The sequence below is a fragment of the Pezoporus occidentalis genome, unplaced genomic scaffold (assembly GCF_034315485.1).
Source record: "Pezoporus occidentalis ecotype Australia unplaced genomic scaffold, CSIRO_AGI_Poc_V1 ctg98, whole genome shotgun sequence".
NCBI classification, from domain to species: Eukaryota; Metazoa; Chordata; class Aves; order Psittaciformes; family Psittacidae; genus Pezoporus; species Pezoporus occidentalis.
Window position 1 is genome coordinate 3,338,336 of NW_026916347.1, and position 26,998 is coordinate 3,365,333.

Consider the following 26,998-nt stretch of genomic DNA (forward strand, 5'->3'; position numbering starts at 1 on the left):
GAACTAAGCTCTGCTACTACTTATGGACTCTCAGCAGATGCATTTACTGAGGTAAATTCATTAAAGGTGTGAGAATTTACAGGTGTCTCTGAAGGGTATTTTGATGCCTGCATTGTTCAGGCATTGGTGGTGATAACTTACCTGAGGCATATTAAGGACAGCTGAAATCAGTAAGTAGATTGCTCTTCTGGGTTTGGGCAGAAGGACATTGCTGTGTCTGTTTTGTGCTATGCAGGGTGGAAAAGGAAAGCTTTGAGGAGCAGGTGCTAATGGAGGTCTGCACTACAGAGCACAAGTCTGGGACTCTGCTTGCTGAAGGCATTGAATGAACCAGTGCAACTTCAGTCCTCTGCTAGGTAAGAGTTGGGTGCTTATTTTTTTCTTTACATCTTTTATTAAATCTTCTTTTTCTTGAGAGGTTAATATTTTCCCTCTTCTGTAAAGTGTTTCTGCTGTTTGTCTGGGAGGTTATTGAAGTGACTTCTGATGTAGGCTTTATCTTCTGTGGTTCAGAAAGAGATAAAAATACCAAAGATTTTCCAGGTTCTCTGATCTTTATTTAGCCTGTGTTTTGTGAAACTTTATCTCACTTCAAAGAGTGCTCTGCTTACATAAGAACTGAACCGAGTGGTTTTAAAGAATAGTTATTTCTGCAGCAGTAAAAAGATCTACTGATTTTCCTAGTGTGTTGAGCTGCATGTTCAGTGGTGTGAAGGTGAATACTTGACTAAGAACTCCATTAAGTTTGTGTTAATCTTTGGATTTTCACAAGTGCAATATGTTGGTTTTGTCTGTATTTCAGCAAGCAAAGTTATAAATGTGTAAGTAAATCTTATGGCAATTTTAAGACATAAAAGGATATGAATTTAACCAAATATTAAACAGAACTCTTTGGTTTGCCTCTTCTCATATAATTGTAGGTGGAAACCAATTGTGTGGTTGTTCCAAATAAAATTCAGACATGTTGTATTTTAATGTGAAAAATGTGACTTTTTGCAGCCTTACTCTCAAGTTGCCTGCAGGTTGCACACGTGTGTACAGTTGCTTCCTTCCATCCCCTCCAATAACTTTACAGCGTTTCTATTCAGAGCACTAGTTAATTTAAAGGATTAATTCTGTATTCAAAATTCTCTAAGTCTTGACTATAAATTCAGAAATTAAGCCCTACAGTTTTAAACAACTACCAAATGTTTTGCATTTCAATCTTTAGACCCAAAGAAGGATATGGATTTTTTTGAAAGAGTCCTGAGGAAGCATGAATATGCTCAGAGGGCTGGAGCAGCTCTCCTATGAAGACCGGCTGTGAGAGTTGGGGTTGCTAAGCCTGGAGAAGAGAAGGCTCAGGGGAGATCTTACAGCAACCCTCCAGTCCTAAAGGGGACCCATAAGAAATTTGAAGAGGGAATTTTTATGAGGGTGGGTAGCCACAGGACAAGGGGGAATGGATTTAAACTGAAAGAGGTGAGATTTAGGTCAGATATCAGGAAGAAATTCTTCACTTTGAGGGTGATGAGGCCCCAGCACAAGTTGCCCAGAGAAGCTGTGGCTCTCCCATCCCTGGCACTGTTCAAGACCAGGTCGGATGGGGCTTTGAGCAACCTGGTCTTGTGGAAGGTGTCCCCGCCTGTGGCAGGGGTGCTGGAACTGGATGATGTTTAAGGTCCTTTCCAGCCAAAACCATTCTGTGAAATAATCAAAGCTGTCATTTAGCACAGCAAAGTTTTAGTGTCAAACTGTGAGGCTCAGCCACAGTCAGATTGATGCACAGGGTTGTGAGGTCATTCTTTTTGTGTGATGATGAGTTTGGTGTAGATGTAGTGATTATTAGTTTCTTTTTAATATACGGCAGAAACTTTTGCTAGTGCTGCAGACAAGGTAAAAGTGGCATGAAATGATGGAGATTTTTTAGCTTGTTGTTGTGCCTGTGCTTCTAAGGGCTTGAATGTAGAAGCTAGAAGGAGAGGTTATGGGCTGGTGGGCTGGCCTGATGTTACACAGGTGGATCAGGTGAGGCCAAATGATGGGTTGCCTACATGAGAGGTGACCCTGAGGTTTGCTCAAGCAGCCTGTGGTGAGTTTGAGCAAATTACTTCATGTGCTTGCTTGTATAAAGACTGTCTTGGAACAAGATGTAGGGACCCTCTTGAAACAAACACTTGGGAGAAATGTGTCTGAGACAGTTGCATGAAGTGTAAATGACTTGGGAAACTGGAGGATTCATAGATGATTTTGTGTGGTCTTTCAAGATTTCTGTCAAACCTGTTTAATTTTGTAATTCCTTTGACCTACTGCAAACAGCTCAAGAGGGGAGTAACAATGGTTCCCTTGAAATGTGGTGGTCTGAAATGCTGAAGGTGATAGCTGAAACACATAACACGAAAGTTATGACACCTCTCCATCTATGCCTCCTCTGCCATCTTTCTCGTAAAGTGTCGTAAGAAATGAATTGCAAAAGTACAAACAGCTAAGAGCTGGAATTAAAACTTTGGGCAGGTTGGGCAAAAGGACAGCTCTACCTGTAAGTCAGCTATGCAAAATAAGTCACGATTGCTTTCTGTAGGTTTTGTGTCTGTTATGTATGACCCCTGCCACTATGAAATTAAGTATTCCTATTCAGAATCTGAACTTAATTAGCTGTGTTTCATCATGACACCCATGGATGATACTTTAAGCAGATGGCTAAAGCAAAACCTGCTGAGACATTAAGTGGTACAAAAAAAAGAGATATGGCCAAGAGCTGTACATGTGTTTCCTGAAATCCCTGCCTCCACATGAAGGGACAGGGATGGATTTTACAAAGATGTTTTTGCCTGCAGGTTACACATGTGTGCAAAAGGCTTTGTTGCTTGACTAGATCTGACTTAGCTCTGTCATTAAACGTAGTAAAAGTTGTTTTGTAGAACCTTGTATTTATTTATAGTTTCAGTTTCAGCAAGAATGAAATATTTGAAAGCCCCGAGGTAAGAGGGACTTGACCAACTTTACCTATGCCCTCTGAAGCTGGTGGCAGCCAAAGAGGGTGCACGCAGGAAATTGTATAGAGGGTAGCTGTGCTACCAGATTGGTTTAGATTATATGGCATTGCTGTGAGACTCGGATAAAATGAAATTTAATGTTTTTGTGCTTATGTGCTTGATGTCTAAGAAGACGCAGGGTGTCTTGCTTAAGCACTAGCTGCAAGTCCTTGCTGCTGAGATGTGGAGGTGAGCCTCCTGTAGATCCTCTTCAATGGCAAAAACACAGATCAGTAGGACCTCAAATGTAATAATTGGTAATTGGGAAGCCTTAGTGTAACGTGGGCTGATGGTGTTGTGAATCAATACGATTATGATGCTTATTGTACAGAGGCTTATTTCCATGAGTAGGAGGAGGTGGGAAATAGAAATGCTCTTGGACATGGTCTAAAGGGACCAGATTTTAAAGGGAAATTCAGTTTTTCTACTTGAATACTGGTTAACTTGGGCATCCTGGAACAGTACTAAATATCACCTGGTAGCCTTAATTTTGAGATAATAGAGCTGTTTGTCTAAGCATTTTGCATGGGAAAGTGCTGTAAAATGGAATATCTTACACACCTGTAAGAAAATGCATCCATTAAATCATTGTTGTGTGATTAAACTGCAACTGTGACCATGTTGTGATTTTTATGCGATTCTTAAATATCTCACCTTGCTCATGCGCACTCCCATCTTAAATGGAAGGAGCTGACAATTCCTCTCCTCCGTATTCTGTCAAAAATACAGTCTTATACTATGACTACACTGAACTGTAGCTGTCTTGGCTATGCCTGGCTGGTCCCAAGTACTGTCCTCTCATTCTTGAGGGCTGGAGAATTTTATATATAAGCACTATGCATTTTGGTGCAGTTGCAATTCAGGTGCTGGATCTTTGGTCTGTATAGACAAAACTTGCATCTCTGAAATGTTAGCAGATTAGCCAAGATGAAGCACTGTGTTTTCTTTGGCAGTAACAGTGGAGGCTGGTGGTTTAGCAGAGCTCCTCAAGGCCTGTGTGGCTTAGCTTTAGATGGTGAATCTGAGCAGCAAGCAAATTAAGGTTAGGAAAGGTGCTAAGTGTCTGTCTTTAGACATTGCTATGCTTGTAGTGGCTTTGATGTGCTGTCAGCTGATGCAGTGCACCTGCAGATGGAGAGGGATGAGGGCAGATGGGTACCTTCACCACCTGGGTCATGGTTCCTTTTGTATAGACTTGGTTGTACAGGGAAGTTGCTCCCTCCACCTCATCTCTCCACTCCTCCTCAAGTATCCTTTTCCTTCTGATGTGCTATTAAAACAATTGTTAAAGCCACCATTTTTCTCCGAAACAGAAGTCTTGTTGCTGTGGCTAGTGTTATTTTAACCTTTGACACTGTTTTCTTGAGACAGCTCATTAAGCATCTTCCTCTCATAACAAACAGACCTAGCAAGGAAAGAATTTTTTGAACTCTTACTATGAAAAAAAAATTAATAACCTAGAAAAGTTGTTGGTCAACAACCAGCAAACAGTGGAACAGGACTACTGGAAAATAATTACAAGCCAATTTCAAACCCATAATTTGCACTTGGGTAACAAACAAAGTATCTTTTCAAAAAGATGAAAAGGACAAATGTGTCAATTCTTCATAACAGCAAAATAAAGCCACTTCATAGTGTTTGGGGGAAGACTTTAATAGCCTCTAATTTGGATAATATGAATAATTAAGGTTTAGAAGTGCATCCAGACAAGAAATTGATTATCCTGGGTTTAGGATATGTGCACTGATTAGCCAAATGGGTTGATATCACCCATACAGGTATAAATGAAGGGTGGTGTGTCTGTTTGTTCTGTTTTTTTAATATCAATATGGAATTAGCTGCTTCTATTTTCCATATAAGTAGGATTATTTTCCTATTAATTTATGCAGTGAAATCCTTTCACCTTGCTCTAGAAGCCCATGCACTATCCTGTTCATATGCCCTTCAGGATCCCAAGGTATTGCTCAAGACCAGGTTCAAAATGAAATGAGCAAAATTAACAGAGGACAGAAATAGTGTTTTCTAGTTTTGCTGTTTGTCCATGACAAGATAGCTCTCCTTACTGAACCTCACCGATTAATTCACCAAACTTACTGAAGAATTATGTTCTCTGTATGTCATATGATCCAATTAGCTCAGTCACTCTCATTTCTTGAGAAAATAACTCTGACTAATTCCCTTGTTGTTCTTGAGATTTTTACAAGTAATTTAACATCTCGTAAAGATTAATGTCCCAGAAATGTCATTTTGTTCTTTGCTCCAATCTGATAACTACTTTCTCATTTTGCGGCAAGAGCAAATTAGTGAATTTCAGTTAATGCGGTAATCTGTCTTCCTGGGTACAAATTTGCCTTTGAGCACTTTCTTTTAAGCTTAAAGATTTTAATCATAGTAAATATTGCTGTTGAAGGAAACCAAATTCAATCATAGAATTTCTCTGTGTAGAATACTCCATTACATATGCCACAAGAAGTGGTTGATTTGACAGATTCATTAACTCTGAAATATTTCAGCATATACCCCACTGGATTTTGAAGCCTTGCCAACCTGCCATGCTCTTGGATGCTCTTAAAAGATTTTCAGGATGCAGAAATCTTGTTTCTTGGTTTGGGGTTTTTTTTTTTTTTAGTTTTGGAGAAATCTAAAATGCTGAGATGAAGTAGAACTGATTCATGAACTGGCTTTAGGTATTCAAGACAGAAATAATTCAAATGTTATTGACTGTATTGAAGTAAGTTTGAGTATTTTGGCCTAGGCATTAACTTCAGGTGCTTTAAAGTTCTTTTATCATTCTTAATTCATGAAAGAGTGTTTTGAGTTTTTAAAATGCATGTTTTTGTGTATAAAATCTGACATCTGTCCCTCAAGATAATACTTTATATATATACAGACATGTATAATATGGCTTCCATTAAAAACATCTGAATAATTTCAGAAAACCCTCAGTTACTTTTTTGGTCACTTTACATGGATGAAAACCTAAATAGAAAAAGAAGCAGATGTTGCCTAGGTAACTGCAGTATTCACAGCTCTGATTCTAAATGATATTTGACCCTACTGTTGCTACGTATTTATTTATACTTCTAATTATCTCTTAAATAAGCATTTATGGATTTGTTTTGGTTTTTACATAGTTAGCTTGACAGCCTATGCTGTCTTTTCTTCTTTGGGATGCCCATATGCATATGCACCTAACTGCATGACAGGAGTCCTTAGAATGCTGATGGGCTAATGGTGGAAACCTTTAGGTGCCTTCAAGTGTGCTGGTAGGGTGGAAGCAGACAGATCATCATCATTATAACTTTCTGGATATTGCATACTAATGTATGAATTTAATATACATATGGTTTTGCTCAGGATTGTTAGAGAATTAAGTAGATGTTTTTAAAAAATTCTTACTAAACATAAAATTAATCTAATTAAGTTTAGGAAGTGGAGTTATAGTGATTGCATTTCCTCTTGGGATGAAGCTGCTCAGATTCATATCAGTAACCCCTTTTCTGACTTTTTTTTTTTTCTGTAAATCAGTACTACCTAAGAGCACTCATTTCTCATTTCAACTGCCAGCACCATTTGCAATGTAGCTGGGGAAAAAGCTATAAACTTTATCAGCTGTGTGAGGTAGGAGTAGGAGGTAAGAGAAGTCCTCCTAGTGCTCCTAGGAAGGGCTTGGCACTCTAGTCTTGTTTGTAGGTGCAACAGGCTGTTGGGTCTGGGGTGAGGGGAAAGCTCTGGCAGTGTTGCTGTGAAAGCTTTGTTAACTTGAGCTATTTAAGCCAAACTTGAGCTCCTCAGCAAAAAAAAAAAAGGCAAAAAAAAATAGTCATATTTAAAGTGAACAAGAAAATAGGGAGAGTTTCACTGAGGTAAAAGGGGGAAAAAACTGCTGCTATGCTTTATACCATTGTAACTGCTGAAATGCAGAACAGGGCAGCCTGCTAATGCAGAGGGTGTACGTGTGTATATGTGCATTTTTAATACCAACCAAGTATCACAGTATGCTAGAGATTGGAAGGGACCTCGAAAGATCATCTAGTCCAATCCCCCTGCCAGAGCAGGAACACCTAGATAATGTTACACAGGAATGTGTCCAGGCGGGTTTTGAATGTCTCCAGGGAAGGAGACTCCACAACCTCCCTGGGCAGCCTGTTCCAGTGTTCCGTCACCCTCACTGAGAAGAAGTGCTCAAGTTTTATAATTTGGAAATATAAGTAATTCAATAGAAGCTGTTATATTTTGCTTGAAATGTTGGTAATACTTGTTTTTACAATTCATATTCCCTGTATATTGCTGATTGAAGTGCACTATTTTTTCTGCTTTGATTATACCCTGTATGTAAATTACCTGCTTAGAACCATTCAGCTCTGCTTTGTCACTAAAGAACTTCCCATCACCTCTATTACATCCATGTATTGTCATAGATAATTCTTGGGGGGGGGTGGGGGTGGGAAGTCTGTCATGCATTGCAGTTGTACCTTTATGAGATACAGTGATCTCTATGAGCTACAGAATATCTGAGGATCCACCAGTGCAATTCTTCCCACCACTGCAGCAGCGCCATGGCTCTTTGCCAAGAGACTAGTTCTGCTGTCTTTTAAGGTGCAGTGCCTCTAATATTTTTCACATCTGAGGCTGTTTATGCCTCAGAATAAAGTTCTCAAAAATCACAGATTGCCTGACCTGCAGAACTAATAAATACTCCAAAAACTTTAGTTCACCCTTGAGCTCTCTTCATCCTAAATGGTCTTATGGTGCCTGATGAATTCTGAGTAAGCAACACTACTGAACTGTACTTCATTTACATTTACGTAATGATGTAAAGCAAAATTAAAGTTACTGCCTTGTACTCAATATACAATACCTCAATTTAATTGAATATGAAAAAAAATGGGTGTTTCATGAAAATTGCTGAAGTAAAAAATAAGTCCCAATAGAACTGGGAACATGGCTATAACAGTTGGCAGTTTTGCACAGAAGTAGCTTACGAAATGGTTTTTTTAATTTTAAATTTAATCATCACAGAACTTCAACTGGGTCTTACTTGGGAAGGTTCTTTTAATTGTAAACTAAGTGAAATTTTGGTCTTCTTAAAATGAATGAGGAAATAAGATCCTTCCTTTTTCTTTCATACCAGAAATATGGGTTAAAACTTAAACAGGGGAAGTTTAGATTGGATATAAGGAGGAAATTCTTTCCTGTTAGGGTGGTGAGGCACTGGAATGGGTTGCCCAGGGAGGTTGTGAATGCTCCATCCCTGGCAGTGTTCAAGATCAGGTTGGACGAGGCCTTGGGTGATATGATTTAGTGTAAGGTGTCCCTGCCCACGGCAGGGGGGTTGGAACTAGATGATCTTAAGGTCCTTTCCAGCCCTAACAATTCTATGATTCTATGAAATAGCTCCATCTCCTGTCCTAGGGGACTTCTGCTTAAGAGCTGTACATCAGGAGAAAGTAATGAGATGGTAAAAGGTGAAGGACCTGAAAGGCTGGGACTGTACACCTAGGTAAAATGATGACCTCATGACACCTATTGGTGTCCAGAGCTCATTCTCTTGGATGTCCCTCTCCGCAGCATCAAGCCCCGTTATTTTCAGGCATACTTAAACCTGGGACCCCTGTATGCATGAGGCAATGCTTCTTTGCCTGCCAGTAGCAAGCTCAAGAGGCAGTCTTACAAGCCTTTGGGCTCTAGGCATCTCTAGCAGAGGGTCTCTGCAGTGATATGCATCTTCTTTTCCTGTGAAGGGTGTTCTGTATAATTTTATAACATATTAGCTCAACTCATGTGCCAATGAAGTGACTTACTACCATAACTCTGGATTTTAGCCCTGTTGAGTAAGTGCATCTCTCAGCCAAGTAGTATCTATTTATAACATGATGGTTCAATTTTCTCTTGGCCTGGAATTTCTATTCTGTCTTCTCCAATTCATATCCAGTCTTTTTTGAATTGTGCATTATTCACAATCCTATGTTTAATCAGTCTGAAACTAACCTTTAAAATCCATTGCTTCATTGCTCTGAGAAGGGATAGCAATGTTAATCCCAGTCAGGAGATAGTATTTATTGGTGTCTCGAGTCTTGGTTGACCTGAGCGAGCAAAGAAAGCATGGTGAAAGCAGGGCTATGGTCCTTCAAGATGTTAGTAGAATCTTTGCAAGCCATCTTGTTATTGGTGGTCTCCTTGAACAAGTAGGTACTTTGTTATACCTTTCCCAAGGTAAGCTTTGGCCTTTCACACTGCTTCCATGCTGCTAATGTTCTTCCAGAAGACTATGGTGCTATGATGCTGTTGACATGAAAAAATGGAACTGCATGGAAATATTTCAGCATTTTGCCACTTTGTCAGTATTTTCCGTTCTTAACCTTATCAGAAATTTTTAACCACCTCTGCTTCATTTTTATGTAGGAGATAATAAGATGAAGAGCCAATATGTGGAATGATTACCATCATATGTGAATACTCTTTTATTCTTTTAGCTTATTCTAAAATACTTTTTAAAGGGCTTTGTGACTCAATAATTAAGTCATAAGAGCATCACAACACAAAACTTCCGTGTTTGCACATATCTATAAAAGCTAACATTAAAAATAAGTTGTTCTCTGGTACCTATTTTTAGTAAGTTACAAAGTATCAATTCCACTGAGATCGTCTAAGTCATTTGTCATGTTGCTGTTCCAGACTCCTTTCTTTTCAGCTCCCTCCTACACATCTCATTATTTTAAATCTTACATTCTTGCAAGGAGAATTAACTCTTTGATATGACTCTCTCAAGGAAAAATAGACCATAAGACACAAACTGGAAAATAAAGTTCAGAATGATACAGTAGACAGTAGATTAGTACTATCGAAGGTAAGTAAAGTACTGGTGCCAAAACTTGCTTGAAGAGCTACTCTGAGTTAATAGGAAGTTGTTGTGAGAGGTTTTCTGACCAATACACCAGAAAGATTTTTTTTATTTTTTTTTTACCAGACTGTTGACTCTCTTCCCTGAGAAATTAAAGGGGGTGGTCCGCTTCTGTATGCGACTTGGGATGAGGTGAATAAAGTTTCTGTTGTGGGGAAGATGGACACTGTCTAGTAGCTATGTTCATGCAGAATGTAATGAAGCTGGCTGTGAAGTTGACATCTGTGATGTGAGTTACTGTTTTGAAGGCCTGCTTTATCACAACAGAGCATCACTTGCTAGTATCCTTGACATGTTAATTAGCCATGGTGAGCTTAGACTAGGCTGCAGTAGAAGTGATGTGGAAATGAACTAATATGTCAACCATGACCTCATCTCTAATACCTTGTGGTTTATTCATACTCCAAGATATACTCTGATTGTGGTTACTTCTCATCTGTACTAAAGCCAGCTCTTTTTATCTACTCTGGTTTTCACCTGTCGATCACTTGTCTGAATTATGATCTGTCTTACTGTTTCATCTCTATACCAGCCATATTTTTCACCACATTAAATTATTTCTTTTGCCTTCTCAGTTGTCATGTTCAGTCATCTGTTCTTCCACCTATCTCCTCCTGCTCTCTTTTGTTTGTTGGTGGAGCTGCTCTTACATTACATGGGACAAAAGCTGCCATTTTTTTTTTTTTTGCTGTTCCTAGCTCACTTGCTGCATTTTGTTAGCTCTGAGCTATAGATTATTTACTTCTATTGTTATTATTAGTTTTGTTTCCTTGGAAACAATAGTTGAAAACTCAATATGACAAAATTCATAAGTTCACTTCTCATTCTTTTTATTTAAAGTAGGCCTGAAAATGCACCTTTTCAGAAGGCAGTGAAATTCAAATTTTCTGCTGCTTTTCCTCCTCATTTTGGTTGATTGTATTACTCAATAGCTCATTAACTGGAGAGTTCCCTGAAGAATCTACCGAGAGTATCAAAACCTGTAATATTAAGCTTTGTCTTAAAACTCTATTTGCCTTTGCTCTCCGTGATCCATATAATGAAAGGTCTCTAAAGTTTTGCCCTGGAGAAACTATTAATGGGGTTGTGGTTGCTGTTTTATTTCCATACAGTGGACTTTCCTCTTTGTTCTTAAAAGGCATCTTTTTATCTGGTTTTTGTTTGTTTTTTTTTGGTGGTTTTTTGTTGGTTGGTTGTCTTGGTTGCTTTTGGGGTTTTGTTTTATTATTGTTGGATTTCTTTTCCATCAGCCCTTCATAAATAAAGGGTGATGCTGTCTGCATTTTATGGTGTATAGATAACTGGGCCTGATGTTAATAGAGGACAGTGTCTATAGTGCATCTTCCACAGGTCAGATGTCAGCTGCTCTAAGCCCAGCTGTGTCAATAAATGCAAGTATAATCTTCTGTTGATGCCAGCAGTGAAGGCATATATCTGAGTAGCTTCTCATTCTCTTTCACAAGTGAACTAATGGCTATTTAAAAGTAGTGGATCTCTACACTGCAAGGGAAAAGCTTGTTGCTCTATAAGTACACACGTAAAGCTATAACCTTAGGTACATGTATAAAGCTGTAACCTATTGTCTCCTGAAACAGTTCTCTAATTACGATGTTATCCTGCTCTTAGTAGCTGTTTTGACACAGGAATCTCCTTTTTTTGACTGTTTTGCCTTTAAATCTTATTTATTTTTTTTTTTAAATTGATGCTGAAATGTAATGTCACACTTGTCACTTCAGGTATATGTCAGACAGCTACAGTCATCTGGAAAGTTTCAGGATGTACCCTCTGATTAGTTACACTTGACGGCTCAGAATGTATTAGCAAATGAAGTTGTTCATTGGACAGGAATGGGAAATGCATTTAGGATTTTCATTATCTGTGTGATCAGACAAGAGCTTAACGCTGGAGTTTGGAGGTGGGAAAAAAAGATCATGTTACGCTTGTCATTGTCTTGACAAATACTCCTTACTAAACACTTCTCTGCTTCCTGTCTGGAGTTCTGAAGACAAACACAGAACATTTCTGTTGCTGAAAATAACCAGTGAAATACAATAGACTTGCACAGCTGAGCTGAACAAATGGCTCAACAATTGTACCCCTTCCAACCATCCGGGAAAAAACTGCTTTGGAAACATATTGGGAAAATGAGTCAAATCTATATGAAGAATTTGAAAAGAAAAAAAAGAAAGGATTATAGCCTACAGACTTCCCTCCCTCCCCCAAGACTTGACTCAGTGATGCCGGGAAAGTTCTATGCAATGGCACATTTTCCATCTTCAGATGTGAAGACCTGCTTGGCAAGGGGGGCTGGATGTGGCTTGTGCTCTTTTTTCCCTGTTTGATGAGATAGGCTGTGCATGTCTATTACGCTTTGTAGTTTACACAATGAAAATATAAGAAAGGTATACCAGCGTTTCATCAAGACAATGATTTTTAAGGAATAGCTTTGGCTCAAACACCATAGCATTAAAAATAGATATAATCAGTAGCAATGCTGCTTAAAAAAAAAAATAATCTACCACATAGTTTAATTTAGAAATTTAGATTCTTTTTAAGTTTTGAAAATTTTCCAAGTAGTTGGTCTGTGGCAAGGCAGGAATCTGACAAAGTAAAATGGCTGACATTAAACTTATATAACATTTTTAGGAGTAACTTGGAAAAAAAATGTCATAAATGAAAAATAGAATGAGCAGTTTTAACTTCAGAATCAACCTTTTCACCCATACAGTACTGGAAAAAACCTGACATAATATTTCACCCTAGTTTGCAATAAGGCTCTCGTTTATTCAAGTGAAGAATCCTAAATGATGATGGATTATCTATTCATGGAGCAGAAGAAGTAAGGTTCTTGGGGGATTAATTAGTAATTAAAGTTAACCTGTGCTGCCTGAATAAGATGAATTTATTCTAAGTTATTTTCTGCTCTGTTGGGATTTTCTCTTAGTAGCTACAACTATAATATCAGCAAATACCACTAATTATTATGCCTGGATATCTGGCTTCATGTCTGGTACAGATATGCGCTATTCCGTTCTATTCACTGGAATCCTTTTCTGGTTCAGATGTGCTTTTTCTGCTGTCTTTAACCATGAAATTAATTGATAACCACAGAGTCTGTTGAACGGGGCTATTACTGAATGATTTTTTCAATTAAGTCTGATACAGCTGAGGCAGTTGGAAAACCATTTGTTTCTTAAACTTTTGACTGTGAAGAAATCGACTTTTTCTAGCTGTAGTCTTAGAGAATTTCAACATGGATGTATATCTTTAGCATTTTAAGGATACATAAGTATGTTTATTAAAAACAGTGGCAGCAACAAAACCTAAACCAATCAAACAAGACAACACAATACTAAGCCAAACAGCAAAGCAATAAACTCTGAAGGCTTGAAAAGACTTTGCTCCCCTTAGTAAAGTAATCCTGGGAGAGTTTATTTTATTTAAAACAAAAGCTTTTGAAAAATCTTTCATATTATTTCGTCGGTTCTAAAAGTAGCTTGTTACATGAGTTCTTTCTGTTTTGCTTACTTGATTTATATTTCAGTTTCAGCATTTTCTGCATGAGAATGCTCTGGCCTTTGCCTCTGAGTTTTGAGCATACATGTGAAGAACAATTAATTCTGATTAAGTTATAAAACTTCCCTCCTTTAAAAAAGGGATGTAGCTAGTAACTTCAGGTAGGTGGTATCCCATTGAAATAGGAAGTGTCAAACAAAGAATAATGTATGTACCAAGAAGGCAGAGCAAGTCTCATGTCCTCTGTTGACTTTCTCCTGCCTGGTCTGATAACAGTATTATTTCTGAGGAAAGGCTAATGCAGGCAAGGAGGTCTTGCTCACAGATGTGAAACTAGTTGGATTATTCAAGTCCCTTCACAGGGAGCTGTAGAATAGCAGGTTGATTACAGGAAGAGTTTTGTACCATTCTCATTCAAACTTTAAAATTGGCATGGAAAAGACTATAATCGCTGTTTCCATGATCCAGCTCTCGTGTACGTGTATGTTTTTTAAAATTTCTTAATTTTATTTTGTTGTTGTCTGTCATCATCTGTCGTCGTCATTGTCAAACCCCACAACACCACAGTGTTGTGTGCTTCAAAATTTAGGGGCAAACCATTCTTTTTCTCTTTTTAGGACTATATGCTATAACCTGTTTAGAACAGTTTTACAGTTGTAACAATGAGTGACAAGCAGTTCATTTCTGATAAGAAAACAGTTTTCATGATGGAGAAACTTGTGAAAACACTAGCAAAAATAACTGCTCGAATGGTTTTTACATTGTTCAAAGTAGGAATCTTTGAAAACTAAACTTATCAAGCAATCTGGATGCTGTGAGTATGACTTTCTGATGCTGGGCTGCATCAAAAGGAGCATGACCAGCAGTCTGAGGGAGGCGATTCTCCCCCTTTGCTATTGTGAAACCTTCCCTGCAGTACTGTATCCAGCTATGGGGCCCTCAACACAAGAAGGACATGCAGCTGTTTAAGCGAGTCCAGAAGAAGGCACAAAGATGATCAGAGGGCTGAAGCACCCCTCCTATGAAGACAGGCTGAGTTGGGCTTTTTCAGCATAGAATCATAGAATCGTTAGGGTTGGAAAGGACCTTAAGGTCATCTAGTTCCAACCTCCCTGCCGTGGGCAGGGACACCTAACACTAAATCACTCGTCCAGCCTGGTCTTGAACGCTGCCAGGGATGGAGCATTCACAACCTCCCTGGCAACCTATTCCAATGCCTCATCCCCCTAACAGTAAAGAACTTCCTTATATCTAAACTAAACTTCCCCTGTTTAAGTTTTAACCCATTACCCCTTGTCCTGTCACTACAGTCCCTAATGAAGAGTCCCTCCCCAGCACCCCTATAGGCCCCCTTCAGATACTGGAAGGCTGCTATGAGGTCTCCATGCAGCCTTCTCTTCTCCAGGCTGAGCAGCCCCAACTTTCTCAGCCCATCTTCATACAGGAGGTGCTCCAGCCCCCTGATCATCCTCGTATGGAGAAGAGAAGGCTCAGGGAAGACCTCAGAGCAGCTGCCAGTGCCTGAAGGGTGCCTACAGCAAAGCTGGAGAGAGGCTTTTTACAATGTAGTGACAGGGCAAGGGGTTATTGCTTCACGTTGAAAGAGGGGAGATTTAGATTAAATAGAAGGCAGAAGTTCTTCCCTGTGAGGGTGGTGAGACACTGGCACAGGGTGCCCAGAAAGCTGTGGCTGCTCCATCCCTGGCAGTGTTCAAGGTCAGGTTGGATGGGGCTTTGAGCAACTTGGTCTAGTGGAAGGCTTCCCTGCCTGTAGCGGGGGGATTGGAACTGGATGATGTTTAAGGTCCCTTCCAGCCCAAACCATTCTATCTCTTAGTTGTCAGTTGAGCAGAGGTAGGCTTCCATAGATATGAACTTGGTAAGATTAATAGGAACTCTGGATAATCTGAGATTTAGCTTCTGTATGCAAACAGGGTTTATATTCACTATTTGCAGTTTTACAGCTCATATGATTATGAGCTTAAGAATTGTCAGGAATTGAACATTTTACCTTGGCTTCAATTTGTGTTTCCTTGCCTTTCCTTTTCCACTCAATTGCATTCACTTCCCATGGCTCCATTGCCTTCTTAGCTGCATTTAGCTCATAGCAACGTCTAGTTTTACAGGTGTTGTTTTTCACTGCATTTGTTACTCTACATTCCTTTCTTCACATCCTATTTCTCTCATATGCTTGCACTGCGAGCTCCTGTATTGTCTGCTGCTCTGTCTGTGATGCCTAGCACAATGTAGCCCCACTTGTGGTTGATGCCTAGCTGTGTTTAGAATAGAAATGAAGACTAATATTAAAGAGGCAGAAAAAAAATGTAGTTTCACTTGAACAGAAGAATGCCTTAGAGCGAACTGCAGAGGCAGTAAAGTTGATGTGAGAGGGGAAAAATTTATTAAAATGTGTATCTTTACTGTGCTGGCTTTAACCATGCACTCTCCCTTCAGCAGAATACACTGAACTTTTCTGAAATAATTTAACTTGTCTCTTTCTTAGTTATAAGTTTTTTTTTTAAACTATTTTCATAACTATGCTTCATCAGAGAATTGTTTTCCTCTGAGCTTTCTAAGTTTATAATAGCATTTTTGTTGTTTTTCTGACTTCTTCAATTAAATTTGTGTAGTAGTGTACAGAGGTTTTAATTGAAACTAAAAAATAATTTCCCAGTAGAATACTGCATTTCAGGTTTGGGCTTTGACTTGACATAATTGCAGGATTTTTGTACTTCTGTCAGTGAAGTTTTGTTTCTGTTCTTCTACCACAACATCAGTGCTTCGTGCATCTTGAAAATGTGTGTGTTCAAAATAGCAAATATCTAAGAGCAAGGGCTGCCTCAAGTGTGAGCAAAATAAATGAGCACACAAAATAAGAGATACTAACTTGCTCTGCCTGTGTTTCTATTTTAAACAGCCGGGGCCTCAGTTATTCAGGGCACCATTTGCTGAGTGCTGGTCTGTTCCAGAAGAACCGACCTTGATTCTTGTATAATTTATTGCTTTTGAGGGAAGAAAAGGTGGGATAGTTAATTAGACAATGAATATGCATTTTTTGTATCCTTCTCTGCAAAGGGGTAAGTGTAAAGGGAAACAACAATAGACAAGGAAGACAGCCAGCTGGCCTTCACCAGTGTCCCAGATAAATTCAGCCCTGGTATTGAAGCCTGAAATAACTTGCCTGCCTATTACCATTAGACTGGAACTCAAATGTGCATACTGATATTAAAAGTGAGTCAAGACCAGAGTGAAGACAAAGAAGCCCTGCTGGTTCTATGAATCTATTGAATAGGCTTATATTTCTGCTCAAATAACTTTGAAACTCTTAATCATGTAGTAATAGTCTGGGATTTGTTGATGAATTTTTGCTTTGCTGACCCTCTCCCTGGGAACATACATGTGAGTTGAAAATGAGTTGCAACAGAGCTAAAATCTCCTCATCCAGGTGATGTTTTTCAATGGCTGTTTCAGCATGCTTTAGATTTGATTCCTTAGTGCAATACAAGATACGCTTTTCAGACTAGACAGTTGAAACCTGTATTTCTTCTACTCTTTACTCTTCCCCTTCCTTTTCAAAGGTTAGACTGTTTCACTGTAGAACCTCTACTTGGTCTACCCCTTGTTTTCCTTTTGTAGAGCTTACCACAAATTATGATACAGAGGTTATGGTACAGAAGGTATGTTTTTCCTGCCTCATTGGCACCAGTAATTAATGGCACCCTGAATTGAACAGAGTACCTTTCACTGACTACATTGCATTTGTAGGGTAGAATTGCAAGGCAGAATTTGTCATTTTAGTGTCTTTCAAGGCATCCTGTTTTAGGGACAGTCACATTAACTTTTTCAATATAAAGTTGGTACTTTTTGGACTGTAGAATATACCGGAGGGGGTTGTAAACTGGTGCTTCTGTTTCTTTGGGATCATTTAGTGCAACATTAGCACTGTGGTATTGTTTGCCAACTGAGTCATTGGTAAATCTTTCTTTTCAGGAGTGACCGTGTTGGCACAACTTCTGTCATTTAATAGGTTGTCTTCAGAGACTATTCAAAGTTGGTGGGGAAAATATACAGCAATATAACTGAAATTACTGTTTCATATTTTCGGCTTGTGCATGTTTGTAAGCCTTTACAGAAAGTCCCACTACTTGTTATATGATTCTATATCAGGGGATAAATAAAGGCTGTGATGGAATGGTGATCTTGTGCTGGGAGGTGTGCAAGGTTTATTGAGTTAAAAAGAAAATAAATAAAAAATTTTACATCTTCTGTCATGCTAAACTGGTTCAAAGGGCTGAGATCTTGCTTGGGTTTGGAAATAGACCTTTTTCTTTGGTAATTATTCTGGAATAGTTATTTTAGTTTCAACCAAAACAGTTATTCTGCAATAACTATTCTGGTAGAATTCCAAGTGCAGACAAGTGTTAATAAACAGAAGTCTGTCATTTTGTTTAACACAAGTTACACTTCCACAGTTAGTGTTCTGTTTGCCTTCTTGGCTGCTTTGTTCCACGTCATTACTAGTGTCATCCGAAAAGGCTTTTTTAATCTTAATTGGCTGTGGCCTTAAGGAGACCTCCCAGGCAAAGATTATGAAAACTTTCATCTCTTTTTGGAAGGAAGAAGACTTAAATCTTGATAATATAAAACCAACCCAACTGTGAAACAGTTTAGTGACAGCTTCACTTGTGTTTGAATCCAGGTATGCTGTAAAAGTTAAAGTATCTGTAACTTAACTAGCACGTAGCAAAATTGTCCTGGAAGGATTTTCTTGAACTTTAGGGGTCATATACTGACAGCAGATGGTTGAGAGCGCATTTAAAAACTCTCTTGCAACAAAAAATGGCTATCTTTTACTTCTGTGACTAATTTGTTCAGTGTCAAATGTATTATTTCTAATTGCTCAGAATGGAACTTTTTGTTATTTTCTCAGTTTTTACTTAATTGGCTTTTCCTTACATGCAGTGTATATTTTCCCCTTCTGAATTATCTCCTAGAATATGGTGTTTTCTAACTGCTGTATTTGTATCATAATAATGATGTGTTGGGAGGAAAGCCAGATATGTGTTCCTCAGTATTAACTGGAGAGAAAGGGGGAAAAAAACTCATGAAAATATTTTGCTTTTAGCATTTTTTTTTTTTTCAGTTGTTCATTCTTCCATTTTTTTTTTCAAGTGTCATCACTGAGGCATTTGGCCCTGCTCTCATGTAGATGAGAGCACAGGAAGTAATCCGAAAGTTAGAGCTTGCCGGCTTGTGGCATGCAAAGGAGAGTTATAAGGGTCTACTGGTCATAGGCTGTGCTGTGGAAAATGAAGCATGCATAGAATTACTGGTGATATGGGCAGATTACATCAGGGTGTATATTCATTTCTTGGGTAATGATCCAGTTTTTAATGCATTTGATTGCATTTGTGCGTCCTGCAAAGTAGGAATCACAAAATCCCCTGAAATTTCTCCTTTATTAGCATAAAAACTTCCTTGACTTCTTCTGAATAAAAGCTGTCTACTCAGTGTGGTGCTTCTGTTAGTTTCTAGGTAGAAGAATTGAACCCCGCCTTCAGACTATAAATTGACTGTGTTAATTTAATTCTTTCCTGACAAAAATAAAACCACGCTATTTCTGGTTTTAAACACTTTTGTGCGAGACCCCCTTCAACCTATTCTGTCTGTTCCCCACGTTTCTTAAGATTGCAGGGCTGGGTTCATGCTTTGCTAACCCTGCTGTTGCTTTGTCACATCCACCTCTACTACTGGGCACAGACTTAAGTTAATGTACATCAAATGTGCATTAATGGTAATATCCCTGCTTCTGTTCCTGCAGCTGGTTATCCTTCCTGTGCAATTCTGCTTTAGTGGGTATGGGGAATCACCCATGTGAGGCCATGTGTGGTAGTTTGACATCCATGAGAGCTGATCACAGTTGTACCATTAAACTACTGATTTATACATTTATTTGTAACTTGGGTGATCAATAGGAGAAAGGGTGTCTACATGTTGCCTTAATGCGTTGCACAAATGCAAATTAAACCATAAATGTTATCTTTTTTTCCATTAGGAAAATGAGTTCTTGCCTTTCGTGAATGGTACAGTTCTCACTGCTACTTCGTCAGTGATGCTCTATCAGATTCAGTGTATGCTTTTCGGGGTGTTTTGCTCAGCTGGTGTTCACTCTGGCATGATGGGAACTTTTCTCAGGGAAATAAACAATATAAACAGCAGGGAACATTTTGATGAATCAACAAAAACGCATTTACCAGAGCTGCTAAGCTCTTCAGTGCAGCTTGCTGTTGGATCTCCTGATGCCTAGAGGTAGTAGGAGCTCTCATTTTATTTCCATTTTACTTTGAACGCTTGTCACTCTGCCCATCATTCCTTCAAAGCTATTGCTTTTCAAGGAGATCAGAAGGTCATCCAAAAACAACAGTGCTTCTAGATTAACACTCTTCTTTCTGACAAGAGCTGAGTCTAAGGCCTTCAGAATTGGGCTGAGAACAGAAGCAAGCATGAAGTGAAAATTCACTCTTCTTAAATAAAACCTTTTAGATGGCTTTCAAACTGTGAATGTGTCACAGCAGTTGCCAGCCTAAATATGACTGTTTTATTTTAAATACAATCAAGTAAAAGATCATACGAATCTTGGACAACACATAATTTTTTAAATTTTTTTTAACTTGGTTTAAAGGAAAAACAATTCTGCAATCATAACAACAGAAAAAGCTCCAGAATCTTTGTTAATCAAGATAAATGTATAGATTTACTAAAATAGAGGAGGTTGGCAAAGCTGAATTCCAATCAAGACAGTAATCATAGCATATAGAGAGCTCTGTTCAGGAAGCTGATTAGTCAATCAAAATGCAAATAATTTGCAATCTGCATAATATCTGGAAGTATTTGGTTTATGGATACTTTTAGCAGAGTTCCCCTTAAACATCCACTGTGTTTGCATTTGAAAGCATATGGTTTGTAAAAGGATTAGTGAACCAAAGCGATCTTATGTGGTTTGTCTGGTAGGAGGCAAGCTGTTTCTTTGAGCCTTTGTGTAGCCTCTATGCGGATGCAACTTTCTAGCTCACAGGCCTGTGCCTGTTCTTTCCCATAAAACTGCGTTCAGTGTACTCAGAGTCCTTGGCTTGCAGCTTTCCTGTGAGATCTCAACAGACCCAGCTGAGTTTTGTTTCATTACAGAAATCTGTTTGGGTCCTGTGAGTGGGGCTATGGGAATAAATTATGTTCCTCCTCCCTTGCCACTCCTGTATCTGTTGTGTGGTGAAGAAAAAGAAATCAAAGGCAGTTGCTCAAGACAGATTTGAATCTATTTTTGTGTCCTAAGATGGTGTAAAACCCCAGGTTTCATGATGCGTCTTCTCTTGCAAATGCACCAGCATGAGTTGTTCCACAACTAAGGTATATATATCTGTTGTGCTGTGTCCTCTTCTGCAGTGAAAGTACCCACCTAGCAAATGTCCTTCCACTGCTCAGGAGGACATCCTAACCTCCTGTTAGAGCTGTCTGATCTTCTATAAAATTAAATAGCTGATGAGGTAGAACAAGAGAAGAATAGCTTTTCAGCCTGCTGGCAAGGATGAGGTCTTGAGGTAGGACACAGGGTTTTTACTTTCTGCTCCACTGATTCTGTTATTTATTTCCCTACAGACTTTGGCCTGCATGCCACACTCTGTGTGTGTTTAGGGAAGGTAAGCAAGTATAAAGGCAAAGCATTGATACTGAAAGGAGACTTTGCCAAGAAACTTCACTGCATCACTGCATTTTTGAGACTAGATAGGTTGTGGGACCAAATCTAGTTAAGCAGAGGAAGGAACTGAACTTACATGTCTGTCAATATGCATGACTGTCTCAATTGAGGGACTTTTGGGTATTGGGTACCTGGGGACAGCAGTATTACTAGTGGCACCTTCAGAAAGGTCGACTTTATATTTCTGGGAAACTTGCCACTGACAGTGATTAGAGCAAAAATAGAGTGAGCAAGGATTTTCTGCTTAAAATTGATCCATATTTATTCATCTGTGGAGCAAATAAGCTGCTCATATAAATGTAGCAGTACCATGAATAATCCTTTGTGTTTCCCTGTTTGCTTTAGCTCTCCAAATTTGGTGCCCTATGTTTTTCTCATAAGGGTTGTGACACCGAGAGGTACATTTCCCTCTGACTCTGGCAAGAATTTTCTTCCTGTACCCAAAAGTCAGGGCTGTCAACAAAGCCCATTCATTTGTTTCTTGTTGTGGGGACCTGGTTGGTGTAGCTCTACAGCAGGCTTGTGTGAGGAGATTGGGTTTATCAAGCAGCGTTAGGTTGAGGCCATTATTTACCTTTCTAGGCTTTATATTGATGTTTTGTTTTTTTTTTTTTTTTTTTCTTTTTAGACTGGAGTTTAACTTTTTTATTTGGCAGTGTGTTAGGAGTTACAATATGTGAGGCTGGTTACCTCCTGCATGTTTTGTGCTTTGCGGCATGTAACTTGAAAACAAATAAGGAATAAAACATCCCTGCTTAAGATGGCAAGCACTTAACAAACTAGTCAGGGATGACTCTAAGGGGAACTGTCTGCTGGTTAAGGTTCCCACAAGTCCTGTGCATAGGCACCAGATCTTGTCATTTATATCTGCTGTACTTCTCACTAGGCAATAATTTAAACTATATGCATAAATGCGTACCTATATAAAATAGAGCAAAGGATGAAAAATAAGAGACAATGAATTTCTATTTTTAAGAAGTACTTCTAATGTTAGCTAATCTTGGCCCTTTCAGAAGTGCCAGCTTTACTTCACTCCGTTCCATTGTACAGTTTACTCCTTGAAGGCTTTTGAAAATTGGCTTTCTGGTGGTTCATTCATTATGTTGTCCCCCTTCTTATTAAAGGGCAGTTTACAAAATGCTGAGCCACACTGCCAGTGAAGTACATGGAATTCTTGCTTACTTATGCTGGAAAGAGAGCATAATCAAAATCCACTATGTTTTGGACAATGTCAATGGGTTTCTTGCTGTAAATATTATATTGGTGTGCTACAGTGATGGGTAGAGGGACTAAAAGAAGTCAAAGTTTGGAGAAATTTATATAATCCCACTAATGAATGCTGGCATCATGAATCAGACCTTGGCTTTGCCTAAGTTACCTGGGAATTTTGCCATTGAGTTCTGTGAGGCTGAGATTTCTATGTCAATAGTTGAAATTAGAGGAGATTTATTTTAGCCTTTGTTTTAGAAAAGGATCTCTTTTTAGAAAAAAATCCTATTTTAAATTCTTCTCATGAAGATTGGCAATTATTTTTCTAAATATAACTAATTGCTTAAATAGAAAACTCAGTCTAATGAGCAGATAAACAGTTTATTTGTACAGTGCCATCTAGTTGTTGTAAAATGTAGTGGGTTTTTCTTGTAAAATTTAATTACTGTGGCAAATCACAGCTCTATAAAAAACCTTCAGTGTAATTTAAGGCTGTTTTCATCCATTATCCAAACAGTTATTTCTTTGAATAGACACTATTAATGTAAAGCAATGACTGTCTTAATGGAATTTGCAGAGCTGGCTGTAATGTGATTTCCCTCCCTCATCCATGGTACACTGTGTTGGACAGATTTTAGTTACAGTGTAAAAGTTAACCTGTGAAAAGGTCTAATGGCTTCTGGGATTTGCCAGAATAATTCTCCACATCTTCTCTCTAAATCTCCCCAGTAATCTTTCTCCACCACAGTCCTCACTGATAAAAAAATCACTAGATCTAACATCTGAGATATTCTTAGTATATCTGTGCCCAGATTATCCAGGGTCAATAGTCAATTTGGCTTTTTCAGTCATACAGTAGGTCAGCCATCAATAACTTGTAAGGAATTTAAGAACTTCAATGGTATTTCATGTTTCTTTGGCACCTGCCTTGTTATAGGCCTTACTCTTGATTTGAATATTGAGTAAATGTTTAATATAATGATTGCTTTCTGCCCAAGACTGCAGTCCTCTCTATTTTTAATGAGTAATCTTGCTTGTCTTGATGCCAAAGAAAGATTAGGAACACAAAAGTTATTTATTGGGAAAGTAAGGCCTGAGCTGGTGGAATAAATATTTTAGGAAATGTCAATATTAATGAATATATTGGAGGACTGAGGTCTCTGAATTTTTTTTCTTCTCCTGTTTGTTTTCTATCACATCTATAACTAAATGTTTTCAGAATGTTTAACTTACAGTTGAGAGTCTTTTTGTGACTTATTTATTCACCAAGTGCTAATCTGCAATAGAGATGTCTATTTGGTAACATAACTAGATTGTCTTTTTGCCCCTTCCTCTTAAAGAATTAATTTTAGACTTGTATAGTGCACATAATCAAAAAGCAAACAAAAATCCCCATCTATTCACTATGTTTTTTATCGGTTTTAGTGATCCTTTTTTTTCTTCCCTCCCCCTACCTAAATTGAATAAAACATAATAGACTGCTCATTTTCCTTTCCTTGAGGGGGAAATTTCAGGTTAAAAAGATTCAGCAAGGAACTCTAGTATTCAACAGAGTTAAGTAGAATAATTTCTGGGATAATAGCTGCTTAACTGAAAACATCTTGCACTTAAAATAAGCTCTTGGTATAGATAGAGCTACAGGCTCAGTGCAGAGAACCATATGGCTCCCTAGGGCTGTCTCTAAGAGCAGTCAGTAATGGATATGTTGGGTAAAACATATTACAGTCATCCGCTTGCTTCCAGCAATTTGTAGAAGTTGTGATACTTGCTTTTCACCCCAGTGATTTTTATATTTTTTTTTTTTATGTTTCACACTCTCCACCCCCTTTCCAAGAGGAATTTGAATCACAGTAGCATGTCAAGGAAGAAAATCCTTATGCTAAGAAATAAAGTCATTATACAGGATCATTGTAAAGAGTGCAAGCTCTGTGTTGCAGAGCCATTGCTGTAAGAGAATAAGTAATCAGTCTCACCTCTTTTGTGGCCTTGAAGCCTTAGAGCTTGGGTTGCTCAAGGGCTGGAAAAGCAATTATACCTAAATCATATCACTGAGAATCAGAGGGGAGTGCAAGATGTCAGCAGACCGCCTTACCCAAAACTTCTGCAGAATTCTGCAGAGAAAGTCATCTCCTTGGCCAAGAGAAATGCTTGCATGTGATGTGGATGACAGTGGGAAAATTACAGTATCTTTATCTGTAATTTCTGTTCCCTAGGGTAAACAGTTAAGTCACAACCAACATCACTGTGCTCACAGAATTCCTGATGAAGCCGCATATGTGCGGGCAAAAATGCTAGTGCCTTGGCTTGGTTTCTTCTGGGTGGTATGTTTGTACAAAGCATGCCTCTGCCTACTCATTTGTGTCCAAATTCCAATCCCAGCGAAGAGCTCTCTCTGTAATGCAAATCTGACCTGCCTGGTTCTGAAATCTTGCTTTCACAAGTATTTAACTTGTCGTGGTAGTTCCTGATGTTTAATTAAGGTGTCAGATGTTTTGCAGGCTTTTGGAAAAGGTCAGAATTTACTGGAATGCTGGAAATAATTAGTTGGTCTTCACTAAAGCTTGAAAAGGTAAGAATGGTTTTACTGGCATTGATCAGTTAGAACTCTAAAGCAAAGATTCATTGTGTGCAATTATTTTATAAGTACAGCCAGTACTTAGAACACATAGTGACTTAAGTTATAGGAACAAACAATTATGCATATGCAGAGAAATTGAAGTGCTTTACCAGAATGTGCATAATAACAGCTGATGCTGGAGAGCATTTCTGTTCCATCAGTTGACAAATTCTGACTCTGATTTTGTTTTTATAGTTACTAATTCATTTATCCTACTGGAAGTAGTTATCATCATAATTTTTCATGTAGTTATTAAAAATGAACAGAAATGTCAAACTGTCTTAGAACAATTTTCCAAACTTGTCAGTAGTATTTGTTAATTTTTTGGTTATTGACATGAAGATTGCAAAGTTGAGGGGGGATTCAGGGCAGGGTGTATTATTTTCCAGATCTGTATTTGACAAAGAATATAATAATCTAGAATATATAATCCAGCCTGTGTACTCTTTTTCCAGTTTCAGAAGTGGCTTCTGTTCTGAAGTTATGCAGGTTCTTTTAAAAATCTTATTTTCTAATAGGAATACCAAAACAATAGCAAAATGCAAGGCCTTCCTTTGCTTGGGGATTCGAGGCTACTTCTAGTCACTCTAGATGAGAAGATACAGAGTCTGGAAAAAGGACTATTCAAAGCATGAATAATTCATTTCTTGTTTTAAAGAATAAGCATTCATGGTTTAATTGACAAAATTTGTTTTCAATACAAGGCCGTATGAATGGCTTGACAAAATTTGTTATTTGTTTGTATAATGCAATGTGAATGAGACATGCAATTGGAGCTCAGCTTCCTGCCAGATCCCAGGTGACTATGCTGTCAGCTGGCCCTCCAGATGGCACAGATCTCAAGATGACGACATGCTGGTTTATGAAGTGGAAAGTGTAATTACTGTGTTAACAATGCCTAATGTTGGATTTGCTGTTGGTACTAAAGCTAGAGAAGTTGAATAATACATCATGAAGATCTCTCTCGGGAAAAGACAAATGCTTTAATCCATGAAGAATGGTTTCACTAGCATCCTTAAAAACATCCAAGTGCCTTTCAAAAGCATTTTTACTTCCTATCCATCTATATAAGGAATTATGCACTATCAACAGAAGCAAAGACTCTCATCCATTCTCCAACCATTTCATGACTTGTTTAACAGTGTTGGTTTTGAACACAACCTTCTGCATGGCCACTGAGAGGATGAAAATGGTAGGTGAATGTGGAGCATGAGTATTTTTGAGACGCCTATACAACCCCTCACAACTAAATTCTGAGGTACTGATAGAATGACCCAAGACTGCAGACATGACCTGTGAATCTACAACCACCTTAAGCCTGTCAAGGAACTTAATACTTTCCTAATCTCTTTAGCTCTTTTGAAATTCTTGATATATTATGAAGCAATGTATTATTAAGGAGATACTAGTATAGTATTTTATAACTATTCCTGTAATACACACACATAAAAACATGTAAATGTACAAATCTCTTGTTCAGATGGTTGGTTAAAAAGTAAACATTCCTCTGAGTTTATGAATTATTAGGTGGTATTAATAGTGTCATCACTGGTAAAGTTTAGTAAGGTTACTGTAAGTAAAAGCTACCTTAAGATTGTTTGGAAATTAAAGTTTTAAAAATCTTTAATTACAATGCATATTGTGTGTATGTAAAAAAAAAAACAACAACCCAAAGAAAATAGCCTCTTGATCGATTACCTCCTGTGTACCTATTGTAATATTTGGGGCTTAAATAGGATAAATACTGAGAATATTTCTCTGTCAAAGACAACAGGGACTAACTGAGACATTAGTAAAAAGAATATTGGCCAAAACTTCAGATGGCAACATCTCTTCAGTGTAAATGGAAGAGTATAAACCAAGGTATTCTAGTTCAGAAATTTGCTACCACTTGTTGCCTCTTGGACAAAATTTAAGTTAAGTACATCACTACAATACACTGTGTAAGATTAGAAGAATTGAATATGTTTATATCTTCCTCCCCT

At 38.2% G+C, this 26,998-nt stretch overlaps 1 long non-coding RNA gene across 1 annotated transcript; it reads left to right on the plus strand.

Annotated features, from left to right (window-relative positions):
- The first annotated feature begins 208 nt into the window (after positions 1-208).
- Positions 209-26,647, plus strand: LOC134157593 (uncharacterized). The gene is made up of 3 exons (XR_009962385.1): positions 209-356; positions 24,895-24,965; positions 25,532-26,647. It is a non-coding gene; the product is annotated as an uncharacterized LOC134157593 (long non-coding RNA).
- Positions 26,648-26,998: the final 351 nt, after the last annotated feature.